The sequence below is a fragment of the Cimex lectularius genome, unplaced genomic scaffold (assembly GCF_000648675.2).
Source record: "Cimex lectularius strain Harlan isolate CLEC.00 unplaced genomic scaffold, Clec_2.1 scaffold33, whole genome shotgun sequence".
NCBI classification, from domain to species: domain Eukaryota; kingdom Metazoa; phylum Arthropoda; class Insecta; order Hemiptera; family Cimicidae; genus Cimex; species Cimex lectularius.
In genome coordinates, this window is record NW_019392683.1 from 816429 (window position 1) to 831759 (window position 15331).

General features: G+C 34.9%; 1 protein-coding gene across 12 annotated transcripts in view; it reads right to left on the minus strand.

The window, feature by feature from the left end:
• The window catches only part of LOC106662528 (calmodulin-binding transcription activator 2), a 324643-nt gene that overhangs the window by 268209 nt on the left and 41103 nt on the right, over positions 1-15331 (minus strand). For 10 of the 12 annotated variants that reach the window (XM_014386691.2, XM_024225685.1, XM_024225687.1 and 7 more), the window contains one exon: positions 12718-12776. The exons of the other annotated variants lie outside the window; for them this stretch is intronic. The gene's annotated coding sequence lies outside the window, so the exon portion shown is untranslated. The remainder of the gene's footprint in view (positions 1-12717; positions 12777-15331) is intronic. 12 annotated transcript variants of the gene reach the window in all.

Consider the following 15331-nt stretch of genomic DNA (forward strand, 5'->3'; position numbering starts at 1 on the left):
TGTTTCACCAGGAGGATGACCCTACGTTGGCATCACAAGTGAGTTGTTTCATCAGAGTAATGATGCCAAGTTGACAACATAAGTGAGTTGCTTCACCAGGCGGATGACGCTATGTTAGGGTCATATGGGAGCTGTTTCACCAGGCGAAATACGCCACAATGGCGTCACATTCTCAGTTCTCTCAAAACTCTCAAATCATATTCGCCTGGTAAACAACATAATGTTAAAAAAATAGATTCCGAAGTGAGCATGTTAAAGAATCAGACTCGTCAATAACCTTAATTTGTCGTTCAGTATAGAAGAAATTTCTAGAATCCGTGTCCAGCACCAAATAATTTTGTATAATTCGTTTGTGAGTGCCCCGGCCTGAATGAAAGATTAGCATGTTTTGGATCTCAACCCTAGAAAGTAGACTATTTTTCATTAGACTCCTTTCTGTCGGTCTCTGAGATATTCCTATTTTTCTGTAAATTAGGTTTCGATGATTTTTCTGTAAATGTACATACTTATTCTGCGAAACCGAAGTTTTATTTAGCTTGGGCTACTTATTGGTTATCTTACTATCTACTCAATAAGGTATAAGGTACCGTTTTTTTAGTTACGTTTTCTTTTGTATAATCTCTATTCTCATGTCAATTTCTTGCCATGACCGTAAAGTTTATACTATGAATACGTAAAACAACAATCTATTATTATTAACGCTATGCGCACTTTGTAATATTCAAGCACAGGATATTATTTTTATATCGTTAATTTAGTTATTTTACTTATTATAATAGTAGCTGGGGGTCGATGTTTTGCGAGTTTTCCCTTAATAATTTCGAAATGTAAAGGGATGTTTCAAACGTTTTTATATAACTGGGAAAAATGAACAAAGGTTAACCTGTCTGAAACGTAGAAAAAACAAAATTGTAAAAATTAAGGGCGAATGAAGAGCAATTACGAAACTTCAAAGCACATTCCCTATACTTTCAGATTAAAAATCCGGAAAAACTTCAGGTAGTTTGAAGCCGCTAGCTGTACCGGGGGCTTAATCGAACGGACTTTCTTTTTATAGAAGGCACTTAATTTGACGGACGCTTAAATGAAAAAAGAAGGTAAAGAAGAATCATTCTTAAAAGGGTGGAAGGCAAAAATTTCTCTATCGTTTCCAAACCATGCTAGGCCACATTAGGGACCGTTGTATATCACTCGGCATGCACCCCAACCGAGGCACGATACATACATATTTCTTAAGTATTTATATTACAAGTTTCATATTATTTCATCTGTCGTAAATGACGATCGGTACCGGCGACGTAGAATAAATCCGAGGAAGTTAATGTTGCCCTCGAGACAATATTTTTCCCCCTGGTTTAGCGTGAGAACATGAATACATCCGCGTTTTTAACGTTCGCCTGACTCAAGCTGTCAAGACCGAATATTTACATTATCACCCCATGCAATAAAACAACAATCAAACCACGGCAAATAAGATTTATTGGGCAAAGATGAAAAAATTATAAAAATCATGTTTCCAAATCTACAAAGTTTAGACCCCTATAAACTACGTTTGACATTACTAATATGCAATATATCTTGGAGTTTCGACACTTAGTGGGGGGGTTTGCTATCGACAATAATACCTTTTATTTTTTACACTAAAAATCTGTTGAACAGTTTTGGGAGAAGTAACGTTTTGTCAGCATCATTCTGCACCATCACAGTTAACATGTATTATATTTAGTAGTCTATCGACCAAATTATTTCTTTCAATTAACTGATCTTTTTATGTAAGGTTTTGGTAGAAATGAAAAGTTAGTGTCACGAGCGGGATCCGAATCCACCAACCACAGCTGAAGGTCGTGGGTAGAGAGTGGGTTCCACGACCTTCAGCTGTGGTTGGTGGATTCGGATCCCGCTCGTGACAGAACTTTTTCATTTAGACCAAAACCTTACATAAAAAGATTAATTAATCGAAAAACAGATAACATTGTTGGCATAGTCACAGCTATTTATACTTTCCTTCCTATGTAGACTTAATTATAATGCCTTGACCACTCCATAAACTTACTTGAGGAAAACTTACTACAAATGAGGAAAACAGACAAAACCTTTGCGTCATTTAATGATGTTGCGGAAGGAAGCATCCTCCACTTCTAACTTAAGTTGTGTATGATGATGCAGAAGCATCCTCCGTTCTAAAGATTGAGTAATTAACGATGATGCAGAATCATCCTCCAAAAGGTGATTTTGGTGAATTGATCTTGCACAAACATCCTCCTTAACAAAATCTGAGTTATGATACTAATCTACTTCTACTATATATCTTGATGGGGATATTCTCCCACCCCTGCTTTGAGTTGTGTATGATGATGCAGAAACATCTTCGACCCGAAAATCTGAATTGGTAATGATAATGCGAAAGTATCCTTCAGCCCAAACTTTGTGTCATGAATGATAATGCTGAAGCATCCCCATCAAACCGTCAATAGTTGAGTGTTAAGATGAAGAAGCATATTTTAATCTTAATTGTGAGTTGTGTACGATATCCTCCACTATAAACTGTAAATTTCTAACAATAAGACGAAGCACACTCCACTAAAAATTGTGAGTTTTGAATGATGATGCAAAAACATCCTTCACTACAAACTTGGATTTTTTTGAATAAAGAAGAAACATCCTCCGCTTTAAACTTTTAATTCCGACTGATGATGTAAAAATATTTTTCCACTATATATCGCCACAACAGATGATGCAATGAGTCATGTCTAAGAAGAAACAGCTACATTGATTGGGACTCTCCTTAAAGTTACATGTGGGATCACATATGATGAAAAGCGGCAGTCCCTGAAATCTGCTGAAGACAAAAGTTCAGCCACGTGCTTACAATCAATGATAATCTCTACGCGGTCTAAAAAGGAAGCATCAATAAGAGTGATTCTAGTTCAAAACTGGGTGAGCAAATCTCAGAGTCTGTAATTTGGCTTATTTTATAAGGTGACCAAAGGTTACTGTCTAGGATGATCCGTAAAGACCAAATTACAGATTCATCACCACGCAGACCACACAGAGAAACTTCACAATTCTTATGATTTTTGTTACGACCATAACAATTTGGTTAGTTAACTAACGGAAATATGAATTAGAACTCGGCCTTCACAATGCAGTTCTCCTTTACAAACAGACCTGTTCAAAAATTGAAGAAAAATATCTCTACCCTGAACTGTACAGCAAGGCAATATTGTTCTTACCCGTTTGGTGTCGAGCGTCTTCCTTCATGCAATGAGTAGTATCAATAAGGTTTTAGACGTCTCCTAGTGCTGAGTGCTGTAGAAACAGGTAAAACTCTGAGAAGATCCTAAAGGTAATAATGTCTATTTCACGAATTTTTCAGAATTAGTCCATTCCCACCCAAGCAGAAAAGCCCCCAGGAGAAAAAAGTCTAGCTGTTTTAGTTCTAAAGATCTGGTTGGTCAATTATTTCCATACAGTCATTTAACAGGGGGAGCATCCTAAAGAAATTTCAACCCCCCAACAAATTAGAATTTGAGATGAACCGCCGTACCGCAAGCTTTCCTTAAACCCTCTTTAACAACAGTTTGAAAATTAAGTTTGTTTCGTACAATGCAAGGAACAAATTTACATCACTGGTAGTTTAGGAAAATCATTAAGGGAATGATATTAAAACTGATTGTGTTGGGCCATACTAAATCCAAATAAATTTTCAACAATATCAAACAAATTAATGAATACAGAATGATAATAAATTGTGTTTGGAGAATATTGCAATCCTTTGTCAGTGAAAGTATTACGTTTTAGATTGCAAGGCATCGGCTCTTTGCATTCTAAATTCACCTTCAAATTGTATTTTTGTTAATAGTCCGTAGACTTCGAAAAGCCAGTTGAAGACGACATCACGGTATAAGGAGGCAAAACTGCTTCTTCCATTTCTGCGAATTTCGACGACAATTTAGTCAATATTTATAAGGATATGAATTGAACAAATGAAAAGACGTTTCTACATGCCGAAATCCCAAAAAGCAAGACTTCAGGCCTAGTTCACCGGGCGAATTTGCCCGCAAGGCTTAGCTCATTCCTTCGCCTCCTATTTTTGGCGCTATTTTTTGAAATATATGTTGTACAAACGGAATAAGAAGGAGCTGTTTGCGTTTCAAACTCCACACACACTAATGATCTATTTATCAACTGTCAATATTTCCACCTGGAACAAGCTTGATGAGACTTCAATACACACAACGATATAGCTAAATATATGATGCACTTCATGTTCTCCGAAAATCAGCGAACTTTTTCAAAAAGATTTTTATCACTTCTAAAGGTTCTTGTCCAATATCGTTAATCTTTCTTAGGAAAATTGTTCAGACACGATATTTTACCCTTCATTGATTACAATTATTTTTATGTCGTGTCGTTTTCGTAAAGTAGTTTTGCGTTTCTGATCATCCTTGCCTGCCTAACTCGCTATTTAAACGCTGTCAGATTCGTTTAGGCATTTCGCCAACTTCAGAGGGTCGGGTTTTGCACAAGGAATTTTATTACAACCCAGGGTATTGTAAGTGATACAACCGTATGTGTTGAAAGTTAACGTGAAGCGAAACGGGTTTGGAGAATAAATAAACAATTGTAAAGTAAGACTTAGATATTTAAAATATAATAGAAATGTATATTTTATCTGCAACCAAGAAGTCAACTTGATAGTTTAGTTACTTAGTTGAGGAATAAAAATGCGTAAAAGTTTTAAAAAGAAGACGAAACTTTAAACAAAATTCGTTGCTAGGAATTGGTGTTTAGAAAGGATTCAAGTTTGAAACGGTACTCCAAGGCAGTATTTTAACTTGACTTAAAGTCAATTAACGGTTAATTGTTTCCTGCGAGTTAATCAACGTCGATGCCGCAAGCCTCTGCTCCGAATGGCAAACTTTTTCAAGGGGCTGACCGTATCGGAGCGACGAAGTCTGCGGGGGCTGCTGACCATTTTCAAAGTTGTCACAAAAGAGGAAAAGTCCAATGTTTGTCCTGTCCGTCCGTCTTTTGTGCTTCCCCCCTACGACTTGGAGCCATTGTTGATTCCTTGAACCAACGGGCGGAAAATCGTCTCAAAGCCGGCCAGGGCATTTTTCCCCCCGTGACTTTTTCAAGCCTTATTTACATTCATTCCTGGCCCTGTTTGTATTCGTTTCAGTGTCACTCGTCTGGTCGGAAAAGGAAAAACTTTTTTACGCTTGACGTACATGTTTGTGTAAAAAGGGCTCAAGTGCGAAAACCGACCATGACAACGTTTACAACGTTAACACAACAAGCTGGAAAACCAAACAGAAAGAATCAAAGGAAGCAATCCTTCAAATGCTTCCTCAGTGATTTCCAACTGAGAGTTCTGAGTTATACGTATTCAACAAAATTGCACCACAAAATATACCATGTTTAGCTAACATAACCAATTTAGCCACCGCTCTCTTCTATCTACTTACAACTTTGTTTTATTTACCATCTTTAACTTTTTTCCTTCACGACATTACTCAAATTTTAACAATTCCAATAGTTTCCTGATGAACTGATAAGGGAAAAATCACATTGATTAGCTCAGTGTGAACCAGCATCTTCACGTTGAGAACCACTTGCTTATAAATTTCTCAAAATCCTCAGCGACATAGATGAAAAGGTGCGGTTAAATAGCGGGTCTTCGATTACCCACATAAACAAGCTTTATAAGGCTTATGCCAAATTAAAACTCCTTTCCCCCCTAATAAATAGAAAAATCCCACTTAAAACAAAAATATACTCTTATGATCGACCATTGCACTTAAGTCTGACGTTTAACACGTACAGGCAACGAAAATTAATACAAATTTTATTTTTTTAATAATTTTAATGTAATATGGTTGAACAAATATTTTAAATCTAGAAAGTTGGGTTTTTTTTAACTAGCCACACTATTTATTTTTATGCAAAATATTTTAATTGATAATGCATTTGGGCCCACTTTTCTGGTCCCTCTTCAGAGCTACAATATTTTATTATAATAAATAAACACATCTTTTTATCAAAAAACGGTATCTTTCTTTATGTACATGCCTCACTATTTAGCTAAATGGAATCCAACGGTTAGCATAATCACAAAGGTTGTAAAAACAAGGAGAGATATGGAGGTCTCGTTATTTACGTTAGATATCAATATGACATGAACTAACTAATCAACTAATGAATCTAACTAATATATCTATATGTTAGAATATAGTTCATTTTGGGATGGTACCTAGGAGACAGAAACTAATTGATTTTTCGTAGTTTTTAAGAACAAGTCTAACATTTGGATTTTAAATTTTGGGGAGGCCTCGGCAATAAAACTAATACAATTTACGCCCTTCTTAAGAGCCGGTCCAATTGTGAAGTTTGGAGAGATGCCTTGACGACACACTTGTGATCCACCACACCAGAAGGCCACCAAAACAGTTAGATATTCCCTTTCAGCTTTCTTATTTAGGTTTCGAGGTTTTGGAAGGTGTACAAGAGGCAAAAAACAATACAATTCAGGATTTCCTAAAGGCTCTCGTATGAGTTATGAAGTTTGTTCAGACAGTAAAAATTAATCAAATCCTCGCCATTTCTAAATGAAAAGAATGGCAGTTGACGCACCTTTGCCCATCAGAAGCTAGTTAAAATTCTGCAGGTACAAAAGTAGTCGAATCCATTTAACAGGAATTTAACTGCACTGAAATGCACACCCAACAAATATGACAGCCCGTTCCCTACAGAAGACATAAACCAAAATTATTGTGTGGTTGGATCTGGTAGCTGGGAATCCTCGTACCTTCGTTTTTTTAAAGTAAATTCGATTCTGTATTTATATTTTCTACGCTATTAAGCAGCTCCAGACTACGACTTAATATAGCTATATGTTAACTAGCTATGCTGTGAGTTGTGCCACCATGTACAACAAACTGTAATTTTTATGTGGCGCAACAAAGTAATTTAAAAAATATAAATAATTCACTTTAACAATTATTGAATACTGAAAATGAACATTAAAATCCCAAATATTCGTGTTATAAAGCGACAAATTAAAAGATAAGTAGAGGTAGAAATAGTATATTCTTAAGGGAAGATGGTGAAAAGGCATGCAACATGTTTTATAACAGGAAACCGCATGCGTTCTATCTTAACTGTAGATAAAATATTCTAAATAGTTAAAAAGAATTAGTTTTGTACAAAGATCAAGTCCTTGAAGAATGAATAGTCGATCTGATAAATCCGTGCTACTTGAAAGTTGCAAATAGTTTAATTCTATAAACCACGTATCCTTGAATGTAGAACATCGTTCGGGAGATGTTACAAGACGCGCATTTAGAAAATCGATCATAATCTATGTCGTGATCACCGATAAAATCTCAATATCGACCGTAATCAAGTTTAACTCAGGCCAAATTAGCACGAAATGTGAGACAGCCGTGGTTAGATTGCATCCCTTATAAATTGCCCTCTGTTTCAATTTAAAACAAAACTGCCATTACACGCAAAAACCTTTTTAATGTTTATTTAAGGGTGAATATCACTCTTTAAGCTTTTTTAAATTAATTTTTTATAACTATAATTAACTAAATCGTACTTTAAAATCGTTTTCATGGCTACTTGCCTTCCACCTTTATCCATATAATAACAAAATATATAATTATTATAATGAACAAATAATGTTTATATTTATAAATTGTTAAGAATTAAACCCAAACGCTAGCGTAATTTTCTTCTTGTACACATATAACCTTAATGTATGAACGTACATATTTTAAGACACAATTCATTTTGAGTTAGTGATGCACGTAACACACTACCCAAAAGAAAGCAATAAATTAAACTTAGTAGAAAATAATTTATTATGTGTTGAATTTAAACAAAGTCAATGCAATTTAAAATTTTCGAGTTAATCATAAAAAACCTAAAACGTAAAAAACTATCTTTTTTAGTTAAAATGTTTTGCTATAAGTTAAACCTGTCGTACATGTCACAGCGTTAAATTAAGCTCTATTTCTTATAGTTTTAAGGCTTATATAATTCACAGTGTTGAAATTTAATGTATTCAACTCGGTATGTTGATCAATCATCTGTTACGGTTGCCAGATATAGGGCTACCAACAATATGAAGAAGTCGAGAAATTCCAAAGATTTTTTATTCGTAAGTTATTTGCTCTTCCTAACCCTACCCCAAACTACATGATTTATTTAGAAACGTCCACTGACCTGATTTACGTATATACCTTAAAACTTCACTTTTTCATTTATTTTCAAAATTTTGACTTCCCCTTACATAAAATTGGCAAAAATAACTGCGGTCGAAGTCATTAGGAATAAGACCGCCTAGTATGCCCAATGGCTTACTCTCTTTCAAGCGAGTCCCACCTACCAAAACCTTGCTGATTAGCCTGCTCTTTTTTTGGATCTGCTATTTAGATTCAAGGAACGGCATAGGGACGATTGCTTACTCCGAGCTCAGTCCTCGCTTAACTTTTCCTTATTCAAAGACTTGTCCCACATCTTATTTAATCTACAGAGAGAGAACCTTAATTCCCTAATCCTTTCAAACTTAAGATGGCTATTAAAAACCCGTTGCGAGGCCCTTAACTTGAATTCTGCACTTTGGCTGAGGGGCAAGGAGGGGTTATGTGTCCTTTGCAATTCTCAATCTGTGGAAACAACACTGCATTTTATGGCCGAATGTACAATATTAGGCGAGATCAGGTTGTTGCACTTGGCATCTTTTACCCTCTCTAGAAGCACTGTTAAATCTGTTGGATGGCCCAGATCCACGGGCGCTCACGCAGTACGTCCGCCACGCCTGGTGATATAGATTAGACCTAATTATGGAATTCAATTTCTGACCCCTCCAATTCATTCTCTCAATTTCCTTTATATATTATATGATTTTATTATATCCGATTGTTTGTCCCTTTGCCATTAAGCCTTTTCCCCTCTGTTTGTTTTCTATTATAAGTAGTTTTACTATTATGTTTAACCTTTTTTGAGAGTGTGCTAGCATATAGCGAATAATGTTATAACCTCGCTTTAATTCTTATATCTTTATGTTATTTCTTCACTGTTATTTTTTCTTTTATTCTTTTTCTCTTAACAACGTCCTCCGGCAGACAGATTGTGATCCGTGCATGTGCTATGCTTCGCTAATAATCATTGTTATATTCTTAGAAATAAAAAGCATAAATAATTCACGATGTCATCTACCTAATAGATCGCATACAGTGTAATTAAAGATTATTGCTTATAGTCAAAAAATAAACCCTTACGTAAGCATGGAAGAGGGTCAAAATTTTTATTGTTCAAGTTTTTATAACCTATAATACTACATCAACTATACCAATTAAAGGAGGAAAAGTAGGTTAAGATTGAAAGGGTTTCCAAAATTAACACTTTTGTCTACATGGGGATAGTGAAAATTCTAGAAAAAAGACATCCTTTTACTTAAAACCTATTTGATATAAATTGTATTTGTCGTAAATGTCCCAGCGTAAAATTATTTTTTACAATAAAGCTTTATTGCTTATAATTTTATAACCTTTATATACATGACATCAACAATAAAAATTAAAGAAGGGGAAAGTAGGTTAAGATTGAAAGGATCTCAAAAATTAACCTTTTGTATGCATAGAGAGGGTGAAAATCTTAAAGCAAAAGTTGAAAAATTGAGAATAAGGGCAGAATATCTTCCCACCCGCCCCCGGCTCAGTTGAAAAATTTACAAATGCTTATATTTATAAGGGTTACGTTACCATAAGAAATTCTCCCAAGCACGGCTCGGGGTCCGCGACATCATAGTAATAGAGACGGGAAGGCGGCTCTTGAAAAATTAACATAACATGCAAAGGAGGTTGGCTCCTTACCTGTTTTGCAATATTAACGCCACTGCTAAGGGACTGCCGAGATGATACGGACTAAAGGATAAACAAGGGCTCAAATATTGATGGCGACCCCCCGAGGCATCCGCCCTCATCCGCTTCTTCATCCGACGCCCTTTCGCATAACCCATCAATCATCCACGATAAAGGCTTCTCATTCAAGGACGTCTTGTCGAAAATTCAAGAAAGCTTTGTGACAGCCGAGGATGTTTCGAGGGGTAAGAATTCCTTTAAAAGTGCGTTTTATACAAACAAAATCAGTTTCGTAATGCCTTTCTCCAAAAATGCTTTGCTCTTTTCTTATTTTGTTACTGATGTTATTCTTGCATCAACGATTTTTTCAAATACAGAATTTTCGACTGTTCGGAAGTATAGAAACTTTTGCCGTTGCAAGGAAATAAGATGCAGATGCAGAACATTTATACAAGAATGCATCATCTAGTAGTCTTCTTTCCCATTAAATACCTGAATTTATTTTATACTTATTTTTTGGCACGTTTTTGAGTAACCCGAGACGCATTATTTCAAAAAAATTGCTAAAGGTCGAAGAAAAACGGCGCGTGGTGACGACAGGGTATAAGCTGGGAGAGGCACGACGCCCTCTGCCATTTGCGCGTATTTGCCTGTGTCAAACGTACACGATATGCTGTAGCGTTTGCTTTAAACAACTTCCAAACATAAAACAATGGTAATTTCTAATTAAAATCAAATAGACCACTGGGTTCAAAGGGTTGCTCGTATTTTTAAATATTATTTTCCCTAGTTGTTTCGGTTCCGAATCCAAAAAAATTCCTAATACCAAAATTTCTTCTTCACACAAAATGTCCTCTTATCGACAACAAATGGCTGATGTTAGACCCTCTTCCATTTCCGCGAATCTGCCAAATTTACATCAAATTACACCATTTTGTCTTGTTTCGTTGTCCTTACTACTGCCAAACATAAAAATATCGTAATTTCTGATTAGTATGAAATCAACAACTGGATTGATTTTTTTTTTTTTTTTTTAATAAAATATTTTCCCCTGAGATTTTTTGGTTCTGCGACTAAAAGTCATTGCATCCATGTATATAATGTGCCTTCCAAAACAAGGCACTCTCCCATTTTCGTATATTTTATTTTATGTGCTATAGCATTGAACTTAATATTTAACATATGAACTACTTCCAAACATAAAATTTGGGTAATTTTTGTTATGTCAAATCGACTGCTGGACGAAAAAAGTTATTTATTATTTTGTTAAATATATACTAACATATTATTTGTCTGAGTTGTTTCTACTCCGAACAAAAAAAAAACTCCTCCCATTCGTCTATAATGATATGCAAAGCCATTTCGTTTTTATTTATGGTATGTAGAGGTAGTTTATGAAGTAAATGACTGACGTCGGGGTTATAAGCAGGGAAAGGCAAGGCTCTTTTCCATTTCCGCATATTTTACACGATTTATTATAGAGATGACTTTAACACGTGAACTTCTTCCAAACATAAAAATTACGTAATTTTTTATTCATATCAAATTAACATCAAGATTGAAAGGGCTATTTATTATTTTGGGAAATATAAGCTACAATATTATTTTCCTGAGTTGTTTCGGGTCCGAGAGAGAAAAAAAACTTTTAGCATGCATCTGTAAAATATTATCAATTTCTAAATTCCGAAAATATGTTCCTCTGTTCGAAGGCAAATGACTGAGGCCGGGTTAATAAGTAAGTAGAGGCAATTCACTTTTCCATTTCCGCTTATCTTGCCAGTTTCTCAAATTTACACAATTTTCTTTAGCGTTGTCCTTACTCTTCCAAACATAATAATTAACCTGACATCTGACTTAAAGGCGTTATTTATTATTTCTTTAAATAAAATATTATTTGCCCAGCAAGGAGAAGTAAGACGTTTACACTATTTCCATATATCTTTTTCATGTCAAGCTTAAAACAATATGCAAAGCCATTTAGTTTTTTGATTAATTAACGGTTTAGACTTTATAAATAATGATAGTCATTATATAACGAATAAATTGGAAAAAAGGTTAATACCCTATTGATTTTGTTTTGAAAAGCCATTTTGGAAAATAACGTAGTTTTCCTTTCTTCTTACAGAGTGCAATCTTTCAAAAATAGATAAAACGTACATTCCTCTGTCTGTAAGTATAATACCACCTTTGCTTTTTTCCCGTTTGTCTAGCATTTACGTACCAAAACTTAATTAGAAGTAAAATGTAAAAATTTCCACCAAATAGAACACGCAAAGGGTACTAGGTTTAGGTTTACTTATACTTGGACTGATTACTACTTAACTATTACCATACTTAAATTTACTTTATTATAAGGTCAATTTTTATTGTACAATTTATGTACATGAAAGCAATGAATTGTAAACTTAACTCAGAGGAAGGGTCCCTTTATAAAAAGCTATCCAGAGCGACCAACAAAACCCGACGGAGCGATCGTAAAAGGACAGAAGAGCTTTTCTGTTTTTCCTTACTTTTACGGAAGCACTTTCCTCGTTTATGCCACCGTCCTTTGTGGACGAAATGGGCAGTACGAATAAAGAAGACTGTCTTTAAAGGAATATTCAGCGCCCGGATTAATTCGGATTTTGAACAATGAACCAATTGATAAAAAATTTTGTAAACAACAAAACATTTTTTCAAAAATCTCGATTTTTTTACAACGTATTAAAAGGGTCTGTAAAACAGCCACGGAATGGTAATTTGCAATCCAAGACGGACGTAATTATCACGAGATGGCTTAGCCCTTTGTTAACAACAATGTCAAGAAATGGGGACGGTTTAATTATCTTATTGTTGGACTTACCGCTGCGATTTCGGCCTTGGTGTGTCATTTTCACTCGCGCGTGCTGGTTTCAAACAGCACTGAAAAAAATCGAAAACGCCTTAATTACAGATTACTGAAATAATTGAAATCTTAAGAAGTAACAGGGAAAATAATTAAAATTCGCCATGCGATATTGCTATAACACAGTCTTCTCGTATTTTTGAATAAAAATCCTTTAGCTTTGAATTATAACAGAACATAATGTAATCATAAAACGGAACAATTAAAAGAAAAACGTATATGACCAGACAATACATGAGCTCATTAAAGGATAAAGCTAAATTATTAGTGTGTGGTGATTATTCGGAAATCCTGAGATGTAGGTCTGTGTGATGTAGGGTTCGGAAAAACATTTTCTTTATCGTGCCAACGTTTCGATATTTATTGAGATCATCTTCAGGGCCTGGGGTTAATAAACCTTGTTGAAATTTTACAAATACATGTAGGAAAAATCCACATGTATTTGTACAATTTTGTACGATTTCACATCCTAATTTAAAAAGTTAACAAAACAGCCTACAAGTATTACCAAATACTCTAAGGCTTTAAGTACACGTTCAATTCAAAAACTACTACACAATTATAGGATTGTCAAAAAATACCTGAAAAAAGTCAACTAAGGAAAGGTTTTAACATTTTATTCATCGATCAGTACGTGGCTAGATATGGTTAAATTGGGTTAAGCGTCCCCGAAAACGTCCCATCAGGAAAAGATGAATTATGGCTAATACACAATGTAAAGTAGAAGGAAGAAAATTATAATCCCTCAAGTGAGTTCCATAACCACATAACAACCAAAAATATTACGCCTTAACACTTTAATATAGTTATAAATTGATAATAAAGAATGTATGCATTTCTTCTGTAAGCAGATTATAAAAAACGTATTTATTTATTATTATTTTATTACGTTTGTAAGCATCATCTTGTTTATATAATCCATTATTTGATTAAGTACCCAAACGACATGCTTTCATAATTTATAATTTTGTATTCAAAAAAGTCGTGAATGCTGAAAAGCTCCAGGCAGAAGAAATCAGCAGGAATAGGGGGACCAGAACATCGTAAACGACAAAACTATAACGAAATAAGTGTCAATTTCTCAGCTGGAGAGGCATAAAAGTTTTTAACTTCGCGCGAATTCGTACCATCTGTAAATACGTTAAAAGTTGAAACGCTAAGTAATAACAAGCATATTTTTAAATTAGAGCATAATAAAAAGGCACAAAGTTGAAATAACTTTATAAATTCATGAACCGAAACGGTAGAATTACGACTCGGTTTTAACATCGTCAAACTGATTGTCATTAGGCTGGTGAAAACGCAAAATTCATTTTCGCAATCCGAATAAATTTTAATTGCTTTCGTCGGATTATCCCTCTAAATGTAATCCCGTGGATTAGCCCGTTGAAATTTCCCTTGGTGATACTTTTTCCGTTTCAACTATGATGCCTTGTTGCCAATTTGTTCCCATGGTCTGGTCCGCTTGTCTTAGGCAAATTTCATATTTACGGAAACTTTATAAAACAACATAAAAATATTCAGCTACGAAGCTTTAAAAACGTCTAAGAAAACCTTGAAGAAGTGAACAAAACAGGATTTCCCATTTTAATTTCGTTATAATGATCCATTTCGTAATTAATTCAGAGTATAATCATGGCATTGCAATTCCATTCATCGGCGATCATTGTAAATAAGAAATAAACGTCCAGCAAACCACTTAACACAATGATTTCAACTGCATTTGTATTGTTTGGTGTAGAATCGTTTAGAACGTATGAGCAAATTTTTCGATGAACAGAAATATGTAAAAAATGTAGAATAGCTCAGTTTATTTATAAAGAAAAATATATTTAATATTTTTTCTAGCCAATTTTGGTAATGTTTACAAAACTGATAGAAAATCTACACAGAAAAAAATTATTTGTATTTTTTTTAAGGATCGTAGTCAAATGCGTGATATTGTGTATTCATGTTTATAAACATATTTGAAGGCAATTATCATTAAAGCTAAATGGGCAAAGATGGCGGGGGAGATGGAAATTTTTCAAATCTCTAAAGGCTTTCCCGGATAAGCCATTAATCTAAAAATCCGTCGTTTTCCCTTTTCCGCCAGCGGCGGATATGCTAAACAGCCATACAGAGTGGCGCTGGGACAATAAAACTGATGTATTTATACTTTTTAATCTCTGCCGTCGGTTTGGACAGAGCGAGGACGTCTCTTTCAATGGGTTAAATTATTTGGAGCTATGCCACAGGGTGCACGTATGGAATCCGGCGTTTGTGGAATTTCGCCTCATCCCGCTGCATTCCTCTCTCTCGCCTGGGGCTGCTAATTTTATACTCGGTTTTCCCATATCTGATAACCTCCTGGTACATCGTAAAGGTCAAGGTTGGTAGGTTTTCGAACTCGGACACTCAATAACCTGGGATAACAAGAAGACCCAGGGTAAAGCATACCAGCAATGACAGTCGATGAGCTAATAACTTTTAAAAGAAGGATCTGGACTAAAGAACTAGGAAAAGAACGAATAAGATAGAAGGCTGACGTGCTTGAGGAATTCGAAATCCGCGCTTCCTTGTCTTCCTTCAT